This window comes from Ochotona curzoniae, unplaced genomic scaffold, assembly GCF_017591425.1.
Source record: "Ochotona curzoniae isolate NIBS_2020 unplaced genomic scaffold, NIBS_Ocur_1.0 scaffold_4763, whole genome shotgun sequence".
Classification (NCBI taxonomy): Eukaryota; Metazoa; Chordata; class Mammalia; order Lagomorpha; family Ochotonidae; genus Ochotona; species Ochotona curzoniae.
In genome coordinates, this window is record NW_024467123.1 from 9,009,902 (window position 1) to 9,026,359 (window position 16,458).

Sequence of the window (16,458 nt, forward strand, 5' to 3'; positions counted from 1 at the left end):
TGAATCCAATACCTGAGGTTTGGGGTGTTCACAAGGCCTGGAAGCGTAAGAGGCAATCAAAAGGGTACAGAAGGAAGTATTTAGAGCAGTTGTGGTTCTATTCGAACAACATTCAACCTGGGGTGAGCATTTAGCTGTGGCTAAGATGCCCTGGCTTTCAAGTACCAGTTCCACATTCAGTTCCAGCTGCCTGCTAATGTGCACCCTGGGGGTACAGCAGGGGTTGGATGAAGTTCTTGGGTCCCTGACACCCACGGTGGAGACTCGGGTGGACTTGCAAGTTCCTGCTTTTGTCCTGGCCCTTTCCTGGTTGTGGTGGACACCTGGGGAGTCTCTCTCTCTCTCTCTCTCTCTCTCTCTTTTTTTTGTCTCTGCTTTTCAAATAAATAAATAAACAAGTTCTAACATCCACACAAAAAAGTAGAATGAAGAGAAAGACTTTGGAGGAGTTAAAGGAAAAGGCTGAGGTTAGATTATACAAAGACCTGCAATAATGAAAACTAATAGGAGGTCATTTCTTGGTTGAGTATCTGCCACCTGTGTTCTAAACTTCTGGCTTTAGCCTGGCCCAGCGCCAGCAGACATGGGCATTGAGAAAATGAGCCAACAGGTGGAAAATCTCGCTCTCAGAAAGAAAAAATAATTACAAGATTGAAAACCAAAACTTCACATATAAAAGAGTGATATTGCTATTGTAGATTGTGCGGCTGCAAATATAGGATTACAGATCCCCTTCTCATATGCAGATTTCATTTCAATTGGGTATATTCCTAGGAGCGGGATAGCTGGGTCATATGGCAGATTTATCTGCAATTCTCCAAGCACTCTCCATACTGATTTCCACAGTGGTTGTATCTGCAATAACTAAGACATGGAAACAATCCAGATGTGTGTCCAAAGAAGAGTGGTTAAAGAAACTGTGGCAAAGCTACTCCATGGAATACTATTCAGCTATTAAGAAGAATGAAATTATACTATTTACAAGAGACCATTATGCTCAGTGAAAGGAGTCAATCACAAAAGAACAAATACCGTATTCCTGTCTTATATAAGAAAAACAGCATGGAAAGAGTGACTTCAATAATCCATGCTGGGCTTTTTTTCCTGCATTCCATGTGTTTTGATGTTTTTTTTTTTTATCTCAATTTTATTTGTTCCAAAGACTTTCTTTTCTGTTGTTGAATTCATTGCTGGCTCATTTATTACACGGTGGCATCATTTTTCTCAAGAGACTTTTGTGTTTTCTTTTTGTCACCCATGTGTTGGTTACTCAGTGGCATGTTTTTTCATGGTACTGTAATTTGTTTGTCATTGTTGTTGTTGTTGTTGCAATTGTTCTAACTCATACCAGTTGTTGAGCTTGATTCGTGGCTTCTCAATTATGGAAATGTATATAGTAATGGAGTACTGGGGTCCCCCATATCCAGTAGAAACAAATAAAAATCTTTTTAAAAAATCACAATAACCTGAAAATTCTATTAAAATATCCTTTTCGTACAACTACATATATGTATAAGGCCAGACTTCAAAAAATATATCACAACAGACTCCCTGCCGAAGCAAAAGAGAGTCTAGCTGTCCACCATGAAGCCAGATACCCAAAGGCCACCCTCTTAGCCATCACACGATGCACATTTGTGGGGAACCTGGCACCAACCCATCCACAGATGACCTGCTTCTGGGGCTTCAATGTGTTGAAAGTGAGCCCTGGACACAAGGCTTTGTTAAAAAACAAACAAAACAAAATGAAACAGAGAGAGAGAGAAAGAGAAAGAAATGAGATTTTCAAGAGATTTGAAAAAATTGTGAAAAAAATACTGCATTCTTATTAAATTATTTGTTCTGGAACTATAATTATCATAAGATGTATCAACATGATGACACAATTATTTGATTGTAGCTATTTTAAAAGATTAATAAACATTTTTAAAATTTTAAAAGGAGGATTCCAAGAACCCAAACCTTACCACCAACACCAGCACTACCAAAGATTCAGCAGGAACAAGCTGGTGTCTGCACGTGTTCATTGCTTGCAACCCCCCAGTAATGACAGTGCAGGTGATCCTCACAGAACACCTAGGACAGAGCTCTCTAAGGGCCTCTCCTGCCCCTAACTTCGAAGTGGAAGGAAGAGAAATGCATTATTGTAGGGTCAACAGAAGGATTTCAAGTGACATCTGGGTCCTGCATGCAGAGTTCGCATGGCCTCTCCCAAGACAAATTTTGTGAGTGAATGCGTCAGAGTGTCAGGGTTTCTCCACCTCTCCGGTGCATTTTGCTGTGTTTGAACTCCATGTTTCCTTTGGTAAAGCATCTCCCCATTATAGTGATTCATGAAAGAATTTATAACCTGTACGGCAAAGCTCTCCGAGACAGGACGGTGTGGGTGATCCCTACCGCAGACGCACTAAGAGCACTTCAGGTACATTAACATCCCCCAGGCCCTGGATTTACGGCATCACAGTAAAGGTTTGTTTCAGAAAGCACACTCGTAGTTCCATTTATCCAGCAGGCTTTTTCCAGAAAGAGATGAGAAGTAGAATGATTTCAGATAGAATCAAAGAATTCCATCTTTTTAATTAGCGTGTTAAACACGGGACCACCTAATACAAATATTTGGCTGCATGGTTGAGCGCTGGTCCCAGGTCACTGGGGGAGATTTACAGGGCTCTCTGAGGGCCCTACACCATCATTGTCTTGGGTCATGACTTCTCAAATTGCTCTCCATTGCCAATAGCTCTATATTTGGACATAAATAAAATTTGCTGAATTAGGGCACTGTTCTGGTTAAAATGTTTAATCTTCACTTTAAATGAGCTGTGGTCATGGGAGCCTTTTTGTTTTGCAGAAGTGGGGGGGTAACTTTACACAAGGTTAACTCTTTTTTAACACAGCCTAATGACTCACTAATTAACAATCCTTACTGGTTAGATGTCTGATCAAGGTAGAAAGAGTAGGCAGCAGAAATGTATTTTTAAAATAATTATACATTGCATATTTCCTGATTTAATATTGTCTAGTCATGATTTTTTTTTTTTGGTAGATGCTGTGGTGGTCATCCTCTGAGGAGCAGCAGATCAGAGTCCAAGCACCCGGGTCCCTGCCACCCACGTGGGAGACCTGCAGGCTCTTGGCTTCAGCCTGGTCTCCTCGGGCCCCTTACAGACAGGCATCTGGGAAATGAACTATCAGATGGACAGTTCTGATCTCTCCATTGCTGTCCTTCTCCCTCTCCTCTACTTTCCAAATAAAATGAAAATGAAATTTTCAAATATTTGAATGCTGTTACAGAGGAGTCGCCAATCGTGTACCCAATCCCGCCCTGTTTCACATGGAAGCCAACTCAGCAATAAGATTAGATTTTTGATTGGCCGCCCACTCTGGTCCCTGGACCACCAGCTTCTGATGCACCAAATTTGTTTCTTACCTGAAATAATAGGTATCTATGTTGTGACAGAAGAGGGGGCCAGGAACACTTCTCTGGCCAGACAGGACATGGAGCAAGGAACGGGGGAGAGAAAATAACTCAAAGGGGAGAGGGGATTTGGGGGGGCAAGGGAAATCCCAGAGCTTATGGAACTATACCGTAAAATTAAGCATAAAATAGAAGGGGAAAAAACAAGGGGTGTGGTTCTGTTTTAGAACACTTTATAAAAAACTACCATTTTTCTAAGTTGGCACTCATGTTACCCTGAAATGAGTCCCTTTTTCAACACTCCTCTCCTACCATCCCGAAGACACTGCCACCTCCTGCACATTACCTGAAGGTCGTTGTTTCCCTTCATTCTGCCACCTAGAGTATGATTGCTGACATCCCCGGCACAGGTTCATCTTTGCATCAAGACGGCATAGTCCCAGGTGTACCACATGGCAGTTACTCAGCAAATGCTTGTTGAATACATGAATAGAAGGATGGAAAGAATAGAACATGATGCATTTAATACATCCTTTAAACTACAGGCCTCCCTTCTGAGGGTTAGGGGACTGCTGGCCACCACTATCAATGGCTATGGGTTAATCTAATCAGGCTGCTTTCCAATGGGGAGGTATAAAATGATGAGTTATTTTGGATCATGGGATACTAGGAGAAGAGAGGTGGGAGGCAGGTCTGGGTTAGGCCATCTGTGAGCAGCCAGGAAGCTCCCCTAGGGTTTTGAGCACCTGGAGGATAGGGTGAGGGTGTGAAGAACCCCAGATAACTTTCAAACTGAGATCACATCATTATTCTTGTTGGCAGCCTTATCTCTCCCGGGTTTTCAAAATACACATTTCTTGGGCCTGGCGCAATGGCTCAGTGGCTAAGTCCTTGTCTTGTAAGCACTGGTATCCCATATGGGCACTGGTTCTAATCCCAGTGGCCCCGCTTCCCATCCAGCTCCCTTTTGTGGTCTGGGAAAGCAGTTGAGGATGGGCCAAAGCTTTAGGACCCTGCACCCATGTGGGAGACCCAACAGAAGCTCTGGGCTCCTGGCTTCGGATCGGCACAGCTCTGACCATTACAATCACTTGTGGAGTGAACCAGTGAATGGAAGAGCTTTCTCCCTGTCTCTCCTTCTCTATGTGTATCTGCCTTTCCAATACAAATAAATAAATCTTATCAAAAAATGCATTTTCTTTTCTTGCGATTCATTCCCCACTCTAGCATCAAGCTTCTGAGAAGCCGAGGCGTCCTCTGACTTGCTTTGTGCATGTAAAGGGGAAACGAGCAGCTCAGAGTGGTCTCCGAAGAAGGTAGAGGGGCACCTGCAACGCCCAGGCCACACAATTTCAACAATTCCCTAATGTTTACATGACAGTAATGGGTTGGTGGCTAATACACCACAGACTATCAAACAACTGTTCAAAATGAGGTTGATAAATCCACAAAACATGAAGAGTTCTGAGATACATTGCTAAATGAGAAGATCAAATAGGAAGAACATTACTTGGTAAGTTTCTTCAAATCACCACGCTGGGGCTGGCATCTGGCACAGGGGCTAAGATGCCACTCAAGACACCTGCATCCTGCATTAGAGCGCCTGGGTTCGAGTCCTGCCTCTGCTTCCAATTCCAGCTTTCTGATCGTGTGTACCCTGGAGGCAGCAGTAGATGATGGCTCAAGGACTTGGGGGCTTGCCATCCACGTGCGAGTCTAGACTGAGTTTCAGGTTCCTTGGCTTCAGCCTGACCCAGTCCCAGCTGTTGCAAACATTTAGGGAGCATACCAGTGAGTGAAAATTTTCTCTCTGTATCCCCCTCTCTCGCACTCTGTGTGTGTTTTATTTCATTTCATTTTTCTATAAATCTTTAAAGTGCATTCATCTTTTTGGATATATTTTATACATGTGAAACTGTACAAATAGAATCTGGAGGGGGAAGCATTTGACCCAGTGCTTAAGATGCTGGGTAAAACACCCACATCTCACATTGGTAGATGGCAAAAGATTTATACAATCAGAAGAGAATCTCATATCAGAATACCTGGATTGAATAAAGCTGACTCCTGATTCCAGTTTCTCCTTAAGGAAGACTGTGGCAGGTAGCAGGTGGCAGCTCAGGTCATCGAGTTCTGGCCACCCATGTGGGGAAACTGGTTGAGTTCTGAGTTCCAAACTTTGACCATTACACACATTTGGGCAGTAAAGTAATGCATGTGAGCTCTCTCTGTCTTTCTCTGCCATCTAGGAATTACTACATGTGTACATCAACATCCCTGGATCCATCTTTGGCTGGTTTCTACTTTTAAAAATGCAGGCTGCGCTCAGTTCCCATTTGCGGTATCAGATGCCTGACGGGGTCAGTGTAAAGCTGAAAAAGGTCCACAGGTCTAAATGTGAAGTCTTGTGTGAACTGGAAGTCTAAAGCAAATTACCCTTTATCCTTCCCTGCCCTTCAACAACAGCAGTAAAGCTCAGCAAACATCAGAGCCCTTCTCCATCTTCAACTAGGTACTAAAAAGATACTCAACTTCCCATTCGTCTTGGTATGGATTTTTTTCAGTGATTTTTTTCCCCAAGTGAATTCTATGTAATATACTATCTACTGTCTTTTGCTTTGATTTGTTTAGGCTTTCCCTTCATGTCCTTTCATAATTAACACCTCATTCTCAGAGCTCTTCATTCTCCCAGGTGGCCTCCTCCTCCTCCCCTCTGCCCTCCCATTGTGTTCTCCACAAACAGAGACTTCCTAGAAAACCCGCAGGCAGGGCCTTGGTGATTCGGACATCACTCTTTGTCTGAAGCAACTGTTTCCTTGTAAGTTCTAATTTCACTTTCAAGTTCTACATCCTCAGTTATTTGGTTCTCCGATGGCAGACCACTTTTTCCAGAAAGGAAGTAAAAATAATTTTAGAGATGTAATAACACTGACTTACTTTAACCAATCTTTTGTTATAAAAATAGTTAAGTTTCAACTGTTTACTCAAGATCTATCCATATATTTGCTGCAGAAAAATGTATTTCCATTTGTGGTTTTTGTTTTGTTTTGTTTTGTTGTTTTGTTTTAAGATTTGTCTATTCATTTGAGAGTCAGAGTTACAGAGGGAGAGAGATTTCCTTCTGTTGATTCACTCCCCACATGGCCGCACTAGCCAGTGTTGGGCCAGGCTAAAGCCAGGAGACAGGAGCTTCATGTCATCACATGGGTGCAGGAACCCAAATACTTGGCTCATTGCTGCTTCTCCCAGGCCATGAGAGACAGCCAGCTCAGAATTGGAACAGCGTGGGCTTGAACCATCACTCATATAAAATGCTGGCATCTCAGGCAGTTGCTTTACTAGCTAAGCCACAATGCTGGCTCCTTTAGGAACCCAACTTCCTATTTTTTTCTAAAGAAAAAAAAAAGTTTCTCTCTGGTCCTCAGTTGATATTCCTAACAGGAGATCCTTCTAGACTACAGGGATAACAATAGCTACCATTTTCTGAGTGTTTTATTACAAGTCAAGCGCCACACCATGCACTTGACATTTAGTGTTCTTACAATGATTTCCTTTTGACACCAATTAAAGACAAATTACTGGGTAAAAGCAGTACTTCCATTATAGGGTTTTTCTGTTTGCTCTTTTTTTTCTGTTGTGTACCCAGGAAAACCTCAGGTCCCAGTTTCCCAATCACAGTTTTGAATATTCACACCCCAAGTCACTAATCTTTCTTGTTAACACCTTATAGTTTGGCCCTTGATTAATTCAATCAGTGATTAGCACTCTTACAATAAGTGTTAATCTCTCTTTAAAATACCTGGAAGCGCAGCCCTTTGCCCAGGCTTTTGGCCCCAATCACATTTGGTGAGAGAGGATATCCCTATTGTGAGTGGTATCTGCAAGGCATTTCCCCTGCACACCACCAGATTTGAAGACCCTTTGCACAATCCAAGCACGGAAGTATAAGGCCTGGTTTGCACCTACTACATGCAGTAGATTCCTACTGTGAATAGCTAGTCACTTTTAGAACAGGGCCCGATGGGTCAACACTGGGAGGCCCACAGCAAATGAACCTCCAGAGGGCACCCTCAGTAGTCTGTTCAGGGAGAAAACAAGCTATCTGCAGCCCAGGCAGTGCCGTGCTGGGTGCTGCGCCCAGGTTTGCGGCCACCTGGATGTGAGGGCGCAGGCCTTCTGAGAAGCGGCCCAGATGCCTCAGCTGGCAGGTGTGAAGGCATCTAGCTGCCCGCCAGACAATGGGCGTGTGAGAACTAACAATACACTTCAGGAGGAGTCCTGCAATTCTTCTCGCCATTTCAGGAGCAAGGAAATGGGGCTGAAGGCTGCCAGGGTTCACACCGCCAACAGCCTGGCCAGTCGGTGGCAAGCCCTGAGCAGGCGCCCCACGTGAAGTAAGTGTGCCTTTTGCATTTCAAAGAGGACACCTTTGATCTTTTTCAAGGTAGGTGGTCAGTCTTCAGGAAAGCACTGTACTTTCAACACTTTAAAAATATATATATTTCCTATAAAGGCAAACTCTTCCTAGCTTCCCATCACTTACAGAAATCCCTGACAGGTTTCTCTCAACATAAAAGACTATTCCAGTCTTGTGAGACATCATTCCAACTGATTTGAATGTTTTCCTTCAGAGCGTAACAGTGAGGTTACAATCTTACCTGAAGATGTTTTCCTGTCCACTTGTTCATTCTTCCTACTCGTCAGGATGACCCAGGCACAGCGTCCATCTCACACAGGCACAAACATTCTCATTTCATTTTACAGACTAGAGAGTTGTGGCCCAAAGAGATCTAGTGTGCGACCTTAACAACACAGTCGTGCAGCTTCATGTGGGGTTTTAACATCTGGAAGTTCCATGGCCATGAGCATGACCACCATGCTTCTTAGGATCAGAGGTCAGTGTGACCTCGTTCTAGGCAACAGAGCATCAACAGGCATCACTCCTGCTGAACTGCTAAAGAACAGCTGTCTGTCTTCAGCCGACCTACAGGGATGGAGAGGGCCGGGCAGCCAGGAAGGAGGATAGCAGCCGGTTGTGCAAAGACTCACAGAACTGGGGCAAAATGAAAGCTGCAAAGGGGAGAGGGGCAGCCATGAAGCTGTGCTTCCATCTCACTCACCTAGAGCAGATGGCCCCAGACCAGTGAATGACTGCAGAGCGTGAAAGGAAGACCTCTGCAGGAGAAATCACGGAAGTCAGACTGGGACAGCCCATCAGAGAGGTGCCCACAGCCTCCCCAACGGACCTACACCCTTCCCCAGATCTTGCACACTCCAGGTGATTCTGCAGTCTCGCTCAACAGGATTCGGCCCCAGTCCCAGCACTTGCTAGCTGATGCTGATGCAAAGTCCAACTCGTCTGCATTACTCTTGCTCATGCCTGCACTTGTGGATACAGTTGGTTAGCCTGCCTAGCTCTCCCCCTGACCCAGTTCACATGTAGGCCACAGGTGTTGTAGTCCTGCCCAGCCTGATCTGCCCCCAGTCCCAGCTCTCACACTCACCAGCAGGAGCAGTAGCTTCAGGGAAGGCCCACTACTCCCCTACTGGGCTCACACAACTCCCCCTGTCTCATGTGCTGGTGGGTGCTGCGTCCCAGTCTGACATGGCTAGTCTCACCTCAGCATTTGCCAGTGGGTGCTGTAACCTGGCCCAGTCTGCTCTCATTCTAGCTTGTGCTGGCAGATACTGCCACCCAGCCTGGCACAGTCAGCACCCTGTCTGGCCCTAATGTGAACTGGCTGATGATGTGGCTAGATCCAGCCTGTCCTGCACTCCATCTGGTTCTCAGTTCTGCCAGTGGGTATTATGAACTGGCCCAGCCTGGTCCGCTCCAGACCTGAGCCATGCGTATACTAGCAGGTACTATAACTTGGTCTGGTCTGGGCTGCTCCTTACCTTGGTTCTTAACTCACCTACAGGGACTGTGTTTTGAAAAAGGAGTTCCACAAGCTCCTCCAATAGGACTCCTCTGAGTGGCAAATCTCACACACACCCACACATCCTTGTCCCAGTCCAACTTAGTCCACCTCCTGTCCTAGCAGGAACAGTAGTCTTGCCCAACTGGCCCATACCCATTCTGGTTCTTACTGTTGGGTGTTAAAGCCCAGCCATACCTAGTCTACATCCTATCACAGCACTCACATGGCCCAATGGGAGCCAAAACCTAGTCCAGACCATTCTACACCCTCTCTGGCTCTCATGAGCACCAGTGGGAACCACAACCCAGCAAGGGTGCCTCCTTAGCTCCCCAACCAGGCCATTTCCCAACCACAGAGTTTGTGCATGCCAGTGGTTGCTCTGACCCAGCTCAGCAAAGTCTGTCTTGACCTTTGCCATCAGATGCTGTAGGCTGGTCTGACCCGGCCAGCCCCAGTCCCAACTCTCGCTGGCGAGTACTACAGCCTGGCCCTGCGCATTCTGCTTCCATCCCTGACTAATGCAAACCAGTAGGTGTGATAGCCTAGTCCAACATCCCCTGCATTCCATCTTGGCTCCTGCACTTGCCAATGAGCTAAGGTTGGCCTTGCTCTGCCTGTTCCACCCCCTTCCAAAACCAACCTACACACTTTCTAACAGGTGGAGCTACCCTGTACAACCTGACCAACACCCAGGACTAAATCACATGCTCTCCAGCAAAAGCTATGGGCCATCAGGGAATTTACTTAGTTTCCCTACCAGCTCCACCCCAGACCCAGATCTCACATGTGCCAGTGGATGCTAGTTCCTTACCAGTCACAGACTATTCCCTCCATCCTGGCCTATGTATGAGTGGTGCATGTTTTGTGTTGGCTTACCCCACACTGTTTTCTTAGGTGTGCCTGTGAGTACTACAGCTTGGACCAACCCAGCATGTTCCCAATTCCAGCACCTATGAGAGTCACAGGGTTCCATGGTCATGCTTGACTCAACCTGTCACCACCCCCAGCTCCCAAGAAAACTAGCTAAATTGCGAATCACAGGGATGGGCCCACATCTCCCCCATTGATTCTGCCCCCAGACCCAACTCTCTCACGTGCTAGTTAGTGTCATGGCCCAGCCTAACGTTTCCCATCCCTGTTCTGACTCTCACTAGCGGGTACTGTGATCTGGTCCTGCCAAGACAACCCCCAGTCCGGGCTTTAGTGTGCACCAGTGAGTAGTATTTGGCATTGGTCAATCCTAACTACCCCAGCTCTGATTTCCCACAAGGGCTGGTGGTTCAGTCTGACCCTTAAAGGTCCTCTCGTTCTCCCTTCAAAATCCCACAGTCAGGTGGCCTGAGGGCTTCACCACCTGACCCAAGCTCCACTTCCTGGGACCCTACCCCAGGACGAACTGACCCACCTGGCTCTGAACACATGGCCACCCGAGCCTCAGTCCCGGTGGGGAGGCAGACCCCTCTGGCTCAGAGCTCCTGACAGGCCAATGGGCCCAAGCCTTCAGACCTGAGCCCCATGCCTGGGACAAACCAACTCACCTGGCTGCAAACATATGGCCACTAGAACCTCCAATTTGAGCCTCTCCACCTGGGAGGCAGCCCCCTTGGAGGATAGCTTCTTCAGCTGACTACTCTACTTTCAATCTAGCTCTATGCTAACGTGCCTGCTGGGAAAATAGCAGAAGAGGGCCCATGTGCTTGGATCCCTTTCCACAGTGGAAACTAGGAAGAGTTCTGAGCCCTTGGCTTTGACTTGGCCCAATCCCAGACATTGCACCCATTTGGGAAGTAAAGCAGTAGATGGAAGATTTCTCTCCCCCTTTCTCTGTTAAAATAAATTAATAATCTTTGACAAAAAAAAAAAAAGGAAGGAAGGAATAGGGAGAGAGAGAGAGAAGGTTCCACGGTTAAGAGTTAATTCTGTTGCTGCTGTCACTCATGAAAGGTCATTTAAAGCTATACCAAAAAGATAGCTACCTAGCAGCCAGGAAAAGGTCTCATGAGAAGCAAGCCTTGCTGATCCTGGAGTTCTAGCCTCCACCACAAGGAAACAGACTGCTGGTGTTCAGGCTACCCTGTCTGTGCGATTTGTTAGGACTATTTCAGCAGACTAAAATACATCTCTGAAGTTATTCAGATCCTTTAGCTGCAAAATGAAAATCAGGACATTTCCTCTGCCACAAGATTCTTAAGAGAATTACATGAAATAATAGATATAATATATGTATGTGTTTAAAGGATAGACACTAGTTATTAAAGCTCATGTCATAGGACTAATTGAACTAAGATAATCAATGCAAAACTCTTTTCATGGTGCCTGCTTATACTAGGTGCCTAATAAATTGTAACTTCCAACACTATTCTTTCCGATTTTAGTACATGTCCTGCCAAAGCAAGTACTCAACATTATTATAAACTTCACAACAATACTAAATAAATACTTGTCATATGATTGTATGATAGCTTCCCTCCCAAAATGCTTCCAAATTCATACTAAAGATTTTAAAAAAACAAAACAGGTTGACCACACTACAGAAGATAAATTTTAAAGACTGGCAAGCTGAATTCATTTTGATGCCCAAGCAAATATTAGCAAAACAATTAATACAACTAAATGTCAAGCTCCTTGAGAAAATAGAGAACATGTATTAAGAACGCTGGTCAGACTAGGAATACAGATTATCCAGCCCAATAAGCAGAGCGGTCCACTTGGCTAATTATAGTGAGATTTCTGGTCCCACATCCTTCAGTTTTCTCAAAGGTCAGGAAACAGGAGTTCAGTGACATTGTTCTTGGCTGGAAAAGCAAAGATTCTCATTAAATCAAGGAACTGGGGAAAGCATTGAGAGGGGAGCCCTGGGTCCAGTGTTATTTAAAGGGTCCATTGTGGAGGCCAGGAAGAAAGGAGGGCACTGCTAAGGTTGTGGGGAGTTCAGACAGAGAGGGTCACACCTCAGACTCCCCACTGTGGCAGGCACGTTCTACCTCCCTCATAATTATTTTGGCCGGAATGTACCAGTCCTGTGGAAATACAAAACCCACATGTGCTCTTCTGCCCTTGCTTCCCCGAATGTCCGTTCGCTCACCCCTGCCTTCATCAGCATATGTGGAACTACTAGGTTCATGAAAAGTGGAATTAAGAGGTTGCTGTGGTAGTACAGTGGATCACGCCACTGCCTTGACACTGGCATCCCATATGACCATCGGTTCTAGTTCTCGTGGCTCCACTTCCCATCCAGCTCCCTACTAATGCACCTGGGAAAGAAGCAGAAGCTAGCCCAGCACCTGAGCTACTGCCACCCACTCAAAAACCCGGACGGAGCTCCTAGCTCCTGGTTACAGCCTGACTTAGCCCTGACTGGTGGCCAGCTGAGGAGTGAACCATCTGAGGATGGAAGATTTAACTGCTTCTCCCTCTCTCGGTGTAACTCTTTCAAATAAATAAACAAATCTTAGAAGAAAAAAAGAGGTTTTTTGGTTCAAAGAATTATGAAAACCATGCACATACAAGGTACTTTAAGAGTTCATGGAAATGTGTATTCTTAAATAATTGCCTACATTTAAGAGAAACACCAAAATAAGCATCTTTTGATTCCATTTTTCCAAAAACTTATTTAAGTACCTTCCTATTAAAAATAGAGTGCCTGGCTTTGTGCTGGCACAGCAGTATATAAGTACAGTATGTAAGTATATAAGCACAGCAGTATATAAGGCAAAATCACTACTTTCATGGCTGGAGAGACAGTAAAATAACAGATATGTAATAACATATCAGGATAGATGAGAGGCATTATGAAGAAAAATAAGGCAGGTAAAGGAACAGAGAATGTTGACATGTTTGAGCTTAGACAAGTTAGACAAGTTGGCCACAGAACAATAAATCCTCTTGGGCTGTTTTTAAGATATTTTTAGTTACTTACATTTTTCATTTCAAAGGCAGATAGTTGCTAGTACTGCAGCACAGTGGGTTATGCTGTCACCCGTAATGCTGGCATCCCATATAACCACTTCTTTAAGCCCAAACCATTTCACTTCCAATTCAACTCCCTGCTAAAGTATCTGGAAAGTAGTAGAATGGCCAAAGTCCCTGGTGCAGCCATGTGGGAGACCCCATTGGAGCCTCAGGCCTTCAGCCTGGCTCAGCTCCAACTGTTGTAGCCATTTTAGAAGTGAACCAGCAGACAGAAGACAGCTCTTCACTTTCTCTTTCTTCGTTATTCTGCCTTTGAAATAAGTACAATTTTTTATTATACATATATGGGCAGAGAGACACAGAGAAACAGAGATTTTTTCATCCACTGGCTCAGTTCCCCCAAAGCCCTTAACAGCCAGTTAGAGCCAAACCAAAGGCAGCATCCCAGAACCCACATCTGGATCCTCCAACCAGCTCTGGACCACTTGACTATAATGACTAACCTGAGAACCAGAACCCAAGAATAAGAACCTGTAATTGATAGGCCACGAGGAAAAGAGCCAATCAAATCTTACAATCAACCAGAAAACCTAGAAAGGTGGAGGGAAGCCATTGTTCATTACCTTACATGCATAAGCAAATGTCTGAAAAAATGTTCTCTTATAACAGGTGTCAATTGTATAATTGCAGAACGTGTTGGTAATCTTTATTTCTTTTCCTGGGTATACTAACATCATCTCCTCCTTTCTGACTCTCTCTCACAGTCAATCTGAATTATCTTAACCAAAAAAAAAAAAAACAAAAAACCAGCAATTCAGTATTCTAAAATATAAAGAGGAATGGAGAAAAAATAGTCAACACACAAAATCTTTGATATGACTCATCTGGTTAGGCACCTGTAAACACCACCTCAAGAGCTTCTGGCCACACAATTTCATAAACAGAAATGTCAGTTGGAGAGAAAAGACCAGGCAAGCAATGGTATTCAAGATGGCAACACACAGGAGAATGACAGGACCAATTACCACTGTTTGGATAGAAGGGAGTCATATGGTCCTAAATGGACATTCTAGATGGCCACAGGTCCAGCCAAAAATTGGGAGACCTCTGAGTAAGGCAGAAAAGAACAGTAAGTCTTAGAGGACAAGAAGTAGACTAGGGTGAAATATATTTTGGAGGTCAGATCAGCAGAAGTTGGTGATTTAGTTATCGGGAAGTGAAGAAAAGAGAAAGAACAGATCTGATTCCCACTTTTCTAGCATAATTGAATAAGTGATAGTGCCTTTCTGGAAAGGAGGAAGTGAAAGAAAAAGACAGATTTGAGGGGAAGAACAAGAATTAGCTGATGGGCCTGGTGCAGTAGCCTAGCAGCTAAAGTCCTCACTTTGCATGCACCGAGATCCCATGTGGGCACCAGTTTATCTCCCAGCTGCTCCACTTCCCATCCAGCTCCCTGCTTGTGACCTGGGAAAGCAGTCGAGGATGTCCTAAAGCCTTGGGACCCTGCACCCATGTGGGAGACCTGGAAGAAGCTCCTGGCTCCTGGCTTCAAATCAGCTAAACTCCGGCCACTGTGGCCACTTTGATGAGCGAGTCATCAGACAGGTCTTTCTCTCAATCTCTGCTTCTCTCTATATATCTGCCTTTCCAATAAAAATAAATAAATAAATCTTTTTTTACATCATATATACACACAAGTACATTCACGCTGGTGTCCTTTTTTTACAAAAAAAAAAAATCACACACTTAAAAATGTTCACTTTCTGTGTCAACATAGGTTTATAATTCTTTTGCATTTATGTTTAAGATCATGAAACAAAAGAATAGTTGCAAATAAAAATATATTAATATCGGTTTTGTGGGCTGGTGTGTGGCTCAACAGGCTAATCCTCCTCCACTTGGTGGTGGCATCCCACATGGGCACCAGTTCGTGTCCCAGCTGTTCCACTTCCAATCCAGCTCCTGCTTATGGCAGAGGAAAGCAACAGAGGATGGCCCAAGTCCTAGGGCCCCTGCACCTACGTGTCAGACCCAGAGGAGGTTCCTTGCTTCCCAGCTCCGGATCAGCCCAGCCCTCGTTGTGCCCATTTGGGGAGTAAACCAGCAGATGGAAGATCTTTCTCTCTGGCTCTTCTCTCTGTAAACCTGTCTTTCCAACACAAATAAACAACTCAAAAAACAAAATCTGGGGTTTTGCCAGCATAATTACCTTTACTGGAGATGTTTACTTCTTTGTATGCCTTCGAGTTAGATCAGAAAGCCAAGACTCCCTGTAACACTTCATCTATGTCTCGTTGTATAAATAAGACTTGGGCCATAGTGTTTTGGTTCGGTTGTGTTTTGGCACCTTAGTTATGTCTGCACCGTCACCTCATGGGATCTAATGAGAAACTGGCAGTTACTCTTGGCATGCCTTGCACAGGATAAATTTCTTCCCTTGGTGCTGTCAAGCGTCTCCCTTCCTAACTGGTAAAGACTACAGGTGTTCATTTGTTTACTGGCTTTCCTAAACCATTTTTGCAAAGACTATATGCTTTGCTGGGTATGGCTGCAGTTTCTTTTGCTATCTTCAGCCAGTATTTTGAAAGCGATTTCCTTGAGGTTAAAAGTTAGAATAGACAAACACCTTTCTCACTTTTTTTTTCTGAACCATGAATCTCACAACTCTCCATGAGCGCCCACACGTGTGTTTAGGAACTCCCCGTAAGTGAAAGCCCAGGGCCTTCTCAGGAGCTTTCTGAGCAAGCATCTTGCCCTAGGCACATCTGTGGCTTTCTTTTCTTTCTTTCATTTTTATTATTTATTTATTTATTTATTTATTTATTTATTTTGAGAAATGGAGAGACAGAGATCTTCCATCTACTGGTTCACTCTGCAGTAGCCATGGCTTGGCAAGTCCAAAGTCAGGAGTCAGGAGCTTCGTCCAGGATTCCCATGGGGGTGCAGGGGTTCAGGAACTCACGGCATCTTCTGCTGAACCCCCTGAAGTACATTGTCAGGGAGCTGGCTCAAAAAATGGAATAGCCAGAGCTCAAGCCATTGCCCACATGGGATGCCAGCATGGCAGGCAATGGTCTAACAGGCTACGCCACAATGTTGGCCTCATGTGTGTGACTTTCTGAATTCCCCAGTTACAGACAAGCTCTTCCGAATACCTAGACTTTCTGAGGAAAGTCTCTCCCGTGTTTTCTTCCCAGGCTTTGGTAGCCC